The sequence below is a fragment of the Manis pentadactyla genome, chromosome 6 (genome assembly GCF_030020395.1).
Source record: "Manis pentadactyla isolate mManPen7 chromosome 6, mManPen7.hap1, whole genome shotgun sequence".
Lineage (NCBI taxonomy): Eukaryota > Metazoa > Chordata > Mammalia > Pholidota > Manidae > Manis > Manis pentadactyla.
Genome location: NC_080024.1, coordinates 80,580,229 through 80,593,279, shown reverse-complemented (window position 1 = coordinate 80,593,279; position 13,051 = coordinate 80,580,229).

Genomic DNA, 13,051 nt, shown 5'->3' with positions numbered 1-13,051 from the left:
CGCAGCACTGTTGCCTGGAGATTCCAGGGTGTCACAGTGGTGCCTCTGTCCTAGAGACATAATGTGTATGCTGAGAGGAGCAGTTGTGATTAAGGTGAGGTGGACACTGACCAACTTGACAGCATCAGGCTAAATGGAATCCAGAGCCAAGGTACTGTGTGTTCCTTTTCATTTTGTTGTCACTACTTCAAAGTTACATGAACAACATTAGGGTTCCTAGACTACCCCCACTGTCAAGTCCCCACCACGTAGCCCATAAGAGTCGCTGCACAACAGCCCAGGAATATGTTGTAGAAGTGCTGCTGATCATCGCTATGTTATACGGACCTACCTCAGCGTGCTGCCGGGCCACACCCTGTGTGCCACTCATAATGCCCCATTTTCCCTCTCTCCCCCCCTCCTAACCCATCCTCCTCAGTCCCATTCCCTTTGGTAACTGTGGGTCCAGTCTTTGGTTCGCTGAGGCTGCTACTGCCCTATTCTATCACTCCTTTTCTTTTTTTCTGGTACTCCACAGGTGAGTCAAATCAGTTGACACTTGTCTTTCTCTGCGTGGCTTATTTCACTGAGCATGATACCCTCTACCTACTTCCATGTTTTTGCACATGGTAGGATTGGTTTCTTCATATGGCAGAATAATATTCCACTGTTCCTCCTCTGATGGACACTTACCTTAGCTGTTGTGGATATTGCTGTCATAATCATACGGGTGTATAGGTCTTTTTTAAACTTGACTGCTGTATACTAGTGTTTATTTCTGTATGTCCGGATGTATGAATGTATTTAGTTAATTCATTACTCACTTACATATCTGTTAATTAATTTATTTATTTATCATTAGTCTTCATCTGCGTGAGTCACATGTAGTTTACTAAACTGCCCCCCACAATGAGTTGCCCCCAGATACCTCATTGCAGTCACTGTCCATGAGCATAGTAAGATGCTGTAGAATCCCTTGTTGTCTTCTCTGTGTCGTACGTCCCTCCCCGTGCCCCCCTTCTGTTTATGCATGCCACAGGTAATGTGCACATTCTCCCCAGCTCCCCCTGACTTACTCCTCCTTTCCCACCTGTCCACCTCCATCCCTTTCCCTTTGGTAACTGTTAGTCCACTCTTGTGGTGCCGTTTTTCTTCTTCTGATGTCTCCTGGTTCACCTCCTGCACAGGCGAGTGATATCATTTGATATTTGTGTTTCTCAACCTTCCTGCCTTATTACACTGAGTATGATGCCCTCTCCCACCATCCGTGTTTCTGCAAATGGTGGGATTTGTTTTCCTATGACTGAATATTATTCCGTTGTTCATCTACTGATTTACACTGAGCTTGGCTATTGAGAATAGTGCTGTGGTAATCATAGGGATGCACGTGTCGCTTTTCAACTGGGGGCGTCAATGTCTCATTCATTCATTCATCTATTTATTCATTTATTTATCATTAATCTACAATTATGTGGATAACATCATGTTTAGTACACTCCCCCTTCACCAATGTATTAATGGTTAAGAGACGAGGAAGGCTGGTTGTGAAGGACGGTTACAGGCTGGTAAGGGGGTATTACGATTACCTCATATAATTTGGGGAGGAATTCTATAGGCAAGGCAATATAGTTCAGAGAATTCAAGCAGTGATTCTGTAGGATCTTACTATGCTGGTGAACAGTAAGTGTAATCGGTTCTGGGCGGCGACTTGATGATCTGGGCAGTCTAGTAACCTTAATGTTGCTTATGTAATTGTAGATTGGTTATTGTGAATAGTGCTGCCATAAGTTTAGGGGTGCAGATGTCTTTCTTGACCTGGGCTGCTGCATTCCTTATGTATGTATGTGTGTATGTATGTATGTGTGTATGTATGTATTCATCCATCCATGCATCCATTCATTCATTCGTTCATTTATTATCTGTCTACCTATCTACCCATGTATCTTTCTGTCATTAATGTACAATTAGATGAGTAAATTATGTTTACTAGACTCCTCCCATCACGCACGTGCCGCCTGATACCCCATTGCAGTCACTGTACATGAGCATAATAAGATACTGTAGAATCCCTACTTGTCTTTTTGTGTGTTTTGCCGCCCTGCCTGTGACCCCCCTCCCACATTATATATTCTTATTCTAATGTGTCCTTTCTTACCCCCTCCCTAATCCTTCCATTAACACCCATTCACCTTAGTCTCTTTCCTTCTGTTAACTTTTAGTCCATTCTTGGGTTTTCTGAGACTACTGCTGTTTTCTTCTTCACTTTTTGTTTGTTCTGATACTGTAATGATGAGTGATATCATCATACATATATATATACATACATACATATATATACATATATATATATATATATATATATAAATATAGGTAAGTATCTCTAATGTTTGCTAAGATGATTCAGCTCCGCACAGCTGGGCAGTGCCCCCCCCCCCGTGGGTGGAGTTTATAAGTGCAGCACTGTTGCCTGGAGATTCCACGATGTCACAGTGGTGCCTCTGTCCTAGAGACATAATGTGTATGCTGAGAGGAGCAAGTGTGATTCTGGTGATGTGGACACTGACCAACTTGACAGCATCAGGATAAATGGAATTCAGAGCCAAGGTACTGTGTGTTCCTTTTCATTTTGTTGTCACTACTTCACAGTTACATGAACAACATTATGGTTCCTAGACTACCCCCACTGTCAAGTCTCCACCACGTAGCCCGTAAGAGTCGCTGTCCACCAGCCCGGAATATGCTGTAGAAGTGCTGCTGATCATCGCTATGTTATACGGACCTACCTAAGCATGCCGCCAGGCCACACCCTGTGTTACACTCGTCATGCCCCATTTTCCCTCTCTCCCCTCCCTCCTAACCCATCCTCCTCAGTCCCATTCCCTTTGGTAACCGTGAGTCCTCTCTTGGGTTCGCTGAGGCTGCTACTGTCCTGTTCTATCACTCCTTTTCTTTTTTCTGGTACTCCACAGGTGAGTCAAATCAGTTGACACTTGTCTTTCTCTGCGTGGCTTATTTCGCTGAGCATGTTACCCTCTACCTCCCTCCATGTTGCACATGGTAGGATTGGTTTCTTCGTATGGCAGAATAATATTCCACTGTTCATCCTCTGACAGACACTTACCTTGGCTGTTGTGGACATTGCTCTGATAATCATACGGGTGCACAGGTCTTTTTTAAACTTGTCTGCTGTATACTAGTGTTCATTTCTGTATGTCCGGATGTATGAATGTATTTAGTTAGTTCATTACTCACTTATATATCTGTTATTTATTTATTTATTTATAGTTAGTCTTTATCTACGTGAGTCACATGTAGTTTAGTAAACTTCCCCCCACAATGAGATGACCCCAGATATCTCATTGCACTCACTGTCCATGAGCATAGTAAGATGCTGTAGAATCCCTTGTTGTTTTCTCTGTGTCGTACGTCCCTCCCTGTGCCCCCCTTCTGCTTTATGCATGCCAAAGGTAATGTGCACATTCGCCCCCGCTCCGCCTGACATTTTCCTCCGTTCCCACCTGTCCACGTCCATCCCTTTCCGTTTGGTAACTGTTAGTCCACTCTTGTGGTGCCGTTTTTCTTCTTCGGATGTCTCTTGGTTCCCCTCCTGCACAGGCGAGTGATATCATTTGATCCTTGTGTTTCTCCACCTGCCTGCCTTATTACACTGAGGATGATGCCCTCTCACACCATCCGTGTTTCTGCAAATGGTGTGATTTGTTTTCCTATGACTGAATAATATTCCATTGTTCATCTACTGATGGACACTGAGCTTGGCTATTGAGAATAGTGCTGTGGTAATCATAGGGATGCACGTGTCGCTTTTAAACTGGGTGCGGCAATGTCTCATTCATTCATTCATCTGATTATTCATTTATTCTTTTATCATGAATCTACAATTATGTGGATAACATCATGTTTACTACACTTCCCCCATCACCAACGTAGGAATGGTTAAGGGACTGAGAAGGCTGGTTGTGAAGGATGGTTGCATTCTGGTAAGGGGGCATTACGATTAGCTCACATAATGTGGGGGTAATTCTATAGGGAAGGCAGTATAGTTCAGAGAATTCAAGCAGTGATTCTGTAGGATCTTACTATGCTGTTGAACAGTGAGTGTAATGGGGTCTGGGGGGCGACTTGATGATCTGGGCAGTCTAGTAACCTTAATGTTCCTTACGTAATTGTAAACTGGTAATTGTGAATAGTGCTGCCATAAATTTAGGGGTGCAGATGTCTTTCTAGAACTGGGTTGCTGCATTCTTTATGTATGTATGTTTGTATATATGTATGTGTGTATGTATGTATTCATCCATCCATGCATCCATTCATTTATTCATTCATTCATTTATTATCTGTCTACCTATCTATGCATGGCTGTTTCTGTCATTAATGCACAATTAGATGAGTTCCTTTATGTTTACTAGACTCCCCCCATCACGCACGTGGCCCCAGATACCCCATTGCAGTCACTGTCCATGAGCATAGTAAGATACTGTAGAATCCCTACTTGTCTTTTCCATGTTTTTCCGCCCTGTCTGTGACACCCCTCCCACATTATATATTCTTCTTCTAATGTGTCCTTACTTCGCCCCTCCCTAATCCCTCCATTCCCACCCATACACCTCAGTCTCTTTCCCTCTGTTAACTTTTAGTCCATTCTTGGGTTTTCTGAGACTGCTGCTGTTTCCTTCTTTAGTTTTTTGTTTGTTCTGATACTGTAATGATGAGTGATATCATTATACATATATAGATATTTATATATATATATATCTATGTATGTAGGTACGTAACTCTAATTTTTGCTAAGACGATGCAGCTCGGCACGGCTTGGTACTGCCCCCCCCTCCGTGGGTGGAGTTTGTAAGCGCAGCACTGTTGCCTGGAGATTCCACGATGTCACAGTGGTGCCTCTGTCCTAGAGACATAATGTGTATGCTGAGAGGAGCAGGTGTGATTCGGGTGAGGTGGACACTGACCAACTTGACAGCATCAGGCTAAATGGAATCCAGAGCCAAGGTACTGTGTGTTCCTTTTCATTTTGTTGTCACTACTTCAAAGTTACATGAACAACATTATGGTTCCTAAGACTACCCCCACTGTCAAGTCCCCAGCACGTAGCCCGTAAGAGTCGCAGTCCAACAGCCCAGGAATATGCTGTAGAAGTGCTGCTGATCATCGCTATGTTATACGGACCTACCTAAGCTTGCCGCCGGGCCACACCCTGTGTGCCACTCATAATGCCCCATTTTCCCTCTCTGCCTTCCCTCCTAAGCCATCCTCCTCAGTCCCATTTCCTTTGGTAAGTGTGAGTCCATTCTTGGGTTCGGTGCGGCTGCTACTGTCCTTTTCTATCACTCCTTTTCTTTTTTCTGCTACTCCACAGGTGAGTGAAATCAGTTGACACTTGTCTTTCTCTGCGTGGCTTATTTCGCTGAGCATGATACCCTCTACCTCCCTCCATGTTGTTGCACATGGTAGGACTGGTTTCTGCCTATGGCAGAATAATATTTCACTTTTCATCCTCTGATAGACACTTACCTTGTCTGTTGTTGTGGACAGTGCTGTGATAATTATACGGGTGCACAGGTCTTTTTTAAACTGGGCTGCTGTATTCTAGTGTTTATTTCTTTATGTCCGGATGTATGAATATATTTAGTTTGTTCATTACTCACTTGTATATCTGTTATTTATTTATTTATTTATCATTAGTCTTCATCTACGTGAGTCTCATGTAGTTTAGTAAACTGCCTCCCACAATGAGATGCCCCCACATACCTCATTGCAGTCACTGTCCATGAGCATATTAAGATGCTGTAGAATCCCTTGTTGTCTTCTCTGTGTCGTACGTCCCTCCCCGTGCCCCCCTTCTGCTTTATGCATGCCAAAGGTAATGTGCACATTCGCCCCCGCTCCGCCTGACATTTTCCTCCGTTCCCACCTGTCCACGTCCATCCCTTTCCGTTTGGTAACTGTGAGTCCACTCTTGTGGTGCCGTTTTTCTTCTTCGGATGTCTCTTGGTTCCCCTCCTGCACAGGCGAGTGATATCATTTGATCCTTGTGTTTCTCCACCTGCCTGCCTTATTACACTGAGTATGATGCCCTCTCACACCATCCGTGTTTCTGCAAATGGTGTGATTTGTTTTCCTATGACTGAATAATATTCCATTGTTCATGTACTGATGGACACTGAGCTTGGCTATTGAGAATAGTGCTGTGGTAATCATAGGGATGCACGTGTCGCTTTTAAACTGGGGGCGGCAATGTCTCATTCATTCATTCATCTGTTTATTCATTTATTTTTTTATCATGAATCTACAATTACGTGGATCACATCATGTTTATTACACTCCCCCCATCACCAACGTAGGAATGGTTAAGGGACTGAGAAGGCTGGTTGTGAAGGATGGTTGCAGGCTGGTAAGGGGGCATTACGATTAGCTCACATAATGTGGGGGTAATTCTATAGGGAAGGCAGTATAGTTCAGAGAATTGAAGCAGTGATTCTGTAGGATCTTACTATGCTGGTGAACAGTGAGTGTAATGGGGTCTGGGGGGCGACTTGATGATCTGGGCAGTCTAGTAACCTTAATGTTCCTTATGTAATTGTAGACTGGTTATTGTGAATAGTGCTGCCATAAATTTAGGGGTGCAGATGTCTTTCTAGAACTGGGTTGCTGCATTCCTTATGTATGTATGTTTGTATGTATGTATGTGTGTATGTATGTATTCATCCATCCATGCATCCATTCATTCATTCATTCATTCGTTCATTCATTTATTATCTGTCTACCTATCTATCCATGGATGTTTCTGTCATTAATGCACAATTAGATGAGTTCCATTATGTTTACTAGACTCCCCCCATCACGCACGTGCCCCCAGATACCCCATTGCAGTCACTGTCCATTAGCATAGTAAGATACTGTAGAATCCCTACTTGTCTTTTCTGTGTTTTTCCGCCCTGTCTGTGACACCCCTCCCACATTATATATTCTTCTTCTAATGTGTCCTTACTTCGCCCCTCCCTAATCCCTCCATTCCCACCCATACACCTCAGTCTCTTTCCCTCTGTTAACTTTTAGTCCATTCTTGGGTTTTCTGAGACTGCTGCTGTTTCCTTCTTCAGTTTTTTGTTTTTTCTTATCCTGTAATGATGAGTGATATCATTATACATATATATATATATAGATATTTATATCTATATATATATATATGTGTGTATGTATGTAGGTAAGTAACTCTAATGTTTGCTAAGATGATGCAGCTCCGCAAGGCTGGGCACTGCCCCCCTCCCCCCATGGGTGGAGTTTGGAAGCGCAGCACTGGTGCCTGGAGATTCCACGATGTCACAGTGGTGCCTCTGTCCTAGAGACATAATGTGTATGCTGAGAGGAGCAGGTGTGATTCGGGTGAGGTGGACACTGACCAACTTGACAGCATCAGGCTAAATGGAATCCAGAGCCAAGGTACTGTGTGTTCCTTTTCATTTAGTTGTCACTACTTCAAAGTTACATGAACAACATTATGGTTCCTAAGACTACCCCCACTGTCAAGTCCCCAGCACGTAGCCCGTAAGAGTCGCAGTCCAACAGCCCAGGAATATGCTGTAGAAGTGCTGCTGATCATCGCTATGTTATACGGACCTACCTAAGCTTGCCGCCGGGCCACACCCTGTGTGCCACTCATAATGCCCCATTTTCCCTCTCTGCCTTCCCTCCTAAGCCATCCTCCTCAGTCCCATTCCCTTTGGTAAGTGTGAGTCCATTCTTGGGTTCGGTGCGGCTGCTACTGTCCTTTTCTATCACTCCTTTTCTTTTTTCTGCTACTCCACAGGTGAGTGAAATCAGTTGACACTTGTCTTTCTCTGCGTGGCTTATTTCGCTGAGCATGATACCCTCTACCTCCCTCCATGTTGTTGCACATGGTAGGACTGGTTTCTGCCTATGGCAGAATAATATTTCACTTTTCATCCTCTGATAGACACTTACCTTGTCTGTTGTTGTGGACAGTGCTGTGATAATTATACGGGTGCACAGGTCTTTTTTAAACTGGGCTGCTGTATTCTAGTGTTTATTTCTGTATGTCCGGATGTATGAATATATTTAGTTAGTTCATTACTCACTTGTATATCTGTTATTTATTTATTTATTTATCATTAGTCTTCATCTACGTGAGTCTCATATAGTTTAGTAAACTGCCCCCCACAATGAGATGCCCCCACATACCTCATTGCAGTCACTGTCCATGAGCATATTAAGATGCTGTAGAATCCCTTGTTGTCTTCTCTGTGTCGTACGTCCCTCCCCGTGCCCCCCTTCTGCTTTATGCATGCCAAAGGTAATGTGCACATTCGCCCCCGCTCCGCCTGACATTTTCCTCCGTTCCCACCTGTCCACGTCCATCCCTTTCCGTTTGGTAACTGTGAGTCCACTCTTGTGCTGCTGTTTTTCTTCTTCGGATGTCTCTTGGTTCCCCTCCTGCACAGGCGAGTGATATCATTTGATCCTTGTGTTTCTCCACCTGCCTGCCTTATTACACTGAGTATGATGCCCTCTCACACCATCCGTGTTTCTGCAAATGGTGTGATTTGTTTTCCTATGACTGAATAATATTCCATTGTTCATCTACTGATGGACACTGAGCTTGGCTATTGAGAATAGTGCTGTGGTAATCATAGGGATGCACGTGTCGCTTTTAAACTGGGGGCGTCAATATCTCATTCATTCATTCATCTGTTAATTCATTTATTTTTTTATCATGAATCTACAATTATGTGGATCACATCATGTTTATTACACTCCCCCCATCACCAACGTAGGAATGGTTAAGGGACTGAGAAGGCTGGTTGTGAAGGATGGTTGCAGGCTGGTAATGGGGCATTAAGATTAGCTCACATAATGTGGGGGGGAATTCTATAGGGAAGGCAGTATAGTTCAGAGAATTCAAGCAGTGATTCTGTAGGATCTTACTATGCTGGTGAACAGTGAGTGTAATGGGGCCTGGGTGGCGACTTGATGATCTGGGCAGTCTAGTAACCTTAATGTTCCTTATGTAATTGTAGACTGGTTATTGTGAATAGTGCTGCCATAAATTTAGGGGTGCAGATGTCTTTCTAGAACTGGGTTGCTGCATTCCTTATGTATGTATGTTTGTATGTATGTATGTGTGTATGTATGTATTCATCCATCCATGCATCCATTCATTCATTCATTCATTCATTCATTCATTCATTTATTATCTGTCTACCTGTCTATCCATGGATGTTTCTGTCATTAATGCACAATTAGATGAGTTCCATTATGTTTACTAGACTCCCCCCATCACGCACGTGCCCCCAGATACCCCATTGCAGTCACTGTCCATTAGCATAGTAAGATACTGTAGAATCCCTACTTGTCTTTTCTGTGTTTTTCCGCCCTGTCTGTGACACCCCTCCCACATTATATATTCTTCTTCTAATGTGTCCTTACTTCGCCCCTCCCTAATCCCTCCATTCCCACCCATACACCTCAGTCTCTTTCCCTCTGTTAACTTTTAGTCCATTCTTGGGTTTTCTGAGACTGCTGCTGTTTCCTTCTTCAGTTTTTTGTTTTTTCTTATACTGTAATGATGAGTGATATCATTATACATATATATATATATATAGATATTTATATCTATATATATATATATGTGTATGTATGTAGGTAAGTAACTCTAATGTTTGCTAAGATGATGCAGCTCCGCAAGGCTGGGCACTGCCCCCCTCCCCCCGTGGGTGGAGTTTGGAAGCGCAGCACTGTTGCCTGGAGATTCCACGATGTCACAGTGGTGCCTCTGTCCTAGAGACATAATGTGTATGCTGAGAGGAGCAGGTGTGATTCGGGTGAGGTGGACACTGACCAACTTGACAGCATCAGGCTAAATGGAATCCAGAGCCAAGGTACTGTGTGTTCCTTTTCATTTAGTTGTCACTACTTCAAAGTTACATGAACAACATTATGGTTCCTAAGACTACCCCCACTGTCAAGTCCCCAGCACGTAGCCCGTAAGAGTCGCAGTCCAACAGCCCAGGAATATGCTGTAGAAGTGCTGCTGATCATCGCTATGTTATACGGACCTACCTAAGCTTGCCGCCGGGCCACACCCTGTGTGCCACTCATAATGCCCCATTTTCCCTCTCTGCCTTCCCTCCTAAGCCATCCTCCTCAGTCCCATTTCCTTTGGTAAGTGTGAGTCCATTCTTGGGTTCGGTGCGGCTGCTACTGTCCTTTTCTATCACTCCTTTTCTTTTTTCTGCTACTCCACAGGTGAGTGAAATCAGTTGACACTTGTCTTTCTCTGCGTGGCTTATTTCGCTGAGCATGATACCCTCTACCTCCCTCCATGTTGTTGCACATGGTAGGACTGGTTTCTGCCTATGGCAGAATAATATTTCACTTTTCATCCTCTGATAGACACTTACCTTGTCTGTTGTTGTGGACAGTGCTGTGATAATTATACGGGTGCACAGGTCTTTTTTAAACTGGGCTGCTGTATTCTAGTGTTTATTTCTGTATGTCCGGATGTATGAATATATTTAGTTAGTTCATTACTCACTTGTATATCTGTTATTTATTTATTTATTTATCATTAGTCTTCATCTACGTGAGTCTCATATAGTTTAGTAAACTGCCCCCCACAATGAGATGCCCCCACATACCTCATTGCAGTCACTGTCCATGAGCATATTAAGATGCTGTAGAATCCCTTGTTGTCTTCTCTGTGTCGTACGTCCCTCCCCGTGCCCCCCTTCTGCTTTATGCATGCCAAAGGTAATGTGCACATTCGCCCCCGCTCCGCCTGACATTTTCCTCCGTTCCCACCTGTCCACGTCCATCCCTTTCCGTTTGGTAACTGTGAGTCCACTCTTGTGCTGCTGTTTTTCTTCTTCGGATGTCTCTTGGTTCCCCTCCTGCACAGGCGAGTGATATCATTTGATCCTTGTGTTTCTCCACCTGCCTGCCTTATTACACTGAGTATGATGCCCTCTCACACCATCCGTGTTTCTGCAAATGGTGTGATTTGTTTTCCTATGACTGAATAATATTCCATTGTTCATCTACTGATGGACACTGAGCTTGGCTATTGAGAATAGTGCTGTGGTAATCATAGGGATGCACGTGTCGCTTTTAAACTGGGGGCGTCAATATCTCATTCATTCATTCATCTGTTAATTCATTTATTTTTTTATCATGAATCTACAATTATGTGGATCACATCATGTTTATTACACTCCCCCCATCACCAACGTAGGAATGGTTAAGGGACTGAGAAGGCTGGTTGTGAAGGATGGTTGCAGGCTGGTAATGGGGCATTAAGATTAGCTCACATAATGTGGGGGGGAATTCTATAGGGAAGGCAGTATAGTTCAGAGAATTCAAGCAGTGATTCTGTAGGATCTTACTATGCTGGTGAACAGTGAGTGTAATGGGGCCTGGGTGGCGACTTGATGATCTGGGCAGTCTAGTAACCTTAATGTTCCTTATGTAATTGTAGACTGGTTATTGTGAATAGTGCTGCCATAAATTTAGGGGTGCAGATGTCTTTCTAGAACTGGGTTGCTGCATTCCTTATGTATGTATGTTTGTATGTATGTATGTGTGTATGTATGTATTCATCCATCCATGCATCCATTCATTCATTCATTCATTTATTATCTGTCTACCTATCTATCCATGGATGTTTCTGTCATTAATGCACAATTAGATGAGTTCCATTATGTTTACTAGACTCCCCCCATCACGCACGTGCCCCCAGATACCCCATTGCAGTCACTGTCCATGAGCATAGTAAGATACTGTAGAATCCCTACTTGTCTTTTCTGTGTTTTTCCGCCCTGTCTGTGACACCCCTCCCACATTATATATTCTTCTTCTAATGTGTCCTTACTTCGCCCCTCCCTAATCCCTCCATTCCCACCCATACACCTCAGTCTCTTTCCCTCTGTTAACTTTTAGTCCATTCTTGGGTTTTCTGAGACTGCTGCTGTTTCCTTCTTCAGTTTTTTGTTTTTTCTTATACTGTAATGATGAGTGATATCATTATACATATATATATATATATAGATATTTATATCTATATATATATATATGTGTATGTATGTAGGTAAGTAACTCTAATGTTTGCTAAGATGATGCAGCTCCGCAAGGCTGGGCACTGCCCCCCTCCCCCCGTGGGTGGAGTTTGGAAGCGCAGCACTGGTGCCTGGAGATTCCACGATGTCACAGTGGTGCCTCTGTCCTAGAGACATAATGTGTATGCTGAGAGGAGCAGGTGTGATTCGGGTGAGGTGGACACTGACCAACTTGACAGCATCAGGCTAAATGGAATCCAGAGCCAAGGTACTGTGTGTTCCTTTTCATTTAGTTGTCACTACTTCAAAGTTACATGAACAACATTATGGTTCCTAAGACTACCCCCACTGTCAAGTCCCCAGCACGTAGCCCGTAAGAGTCGCAGTCCAACAGCCCAGGAATATGCTGTAGAAGTGCTGCTGATCATCGCTATGTTATACGGACCTACCTAAGCTTGCCGCCGGGCCACACCCTGTGTGCCACTCATAATGCCCCATTTTCCCTCTCTGCCTTCCCTCCTAAGCCATCCTCCTCAGTCCCATTTCCTTTGGTAAGTGTGAGTCCATTCTTGGGTTCGGTGCGGCTGCTACTGTCCTTTTCTATCACTCCTTTTCTTTTTTCTGCTACTCCACAGGTGAGTGAAATCAGTTGACACTTGTCTTTCTCTGCGTGGCTTATTTCGCTGAGCATGATACCCTCTACCTCCCTCCATGTTGTTGCACATGGTAGGACTGGTTTCTGCCTATGGCAGAATAATATTTCACTTTTCATCCTCTGATAGACACTTACCTTGTCTGTTGTTGTGGACAGTGCTGTGATAATTATACGGGTGCACAGGTCTTTTTTAAACTGGGCTGCTGTATTCTAGTGTTTATTTCTGTATGTCCGGATGTATGAATATATTTAGTTAGTTCATTACTCACTTGTATATCTGTTATTTATTTATTTATTTATCATTAGTCTTCATCTACGT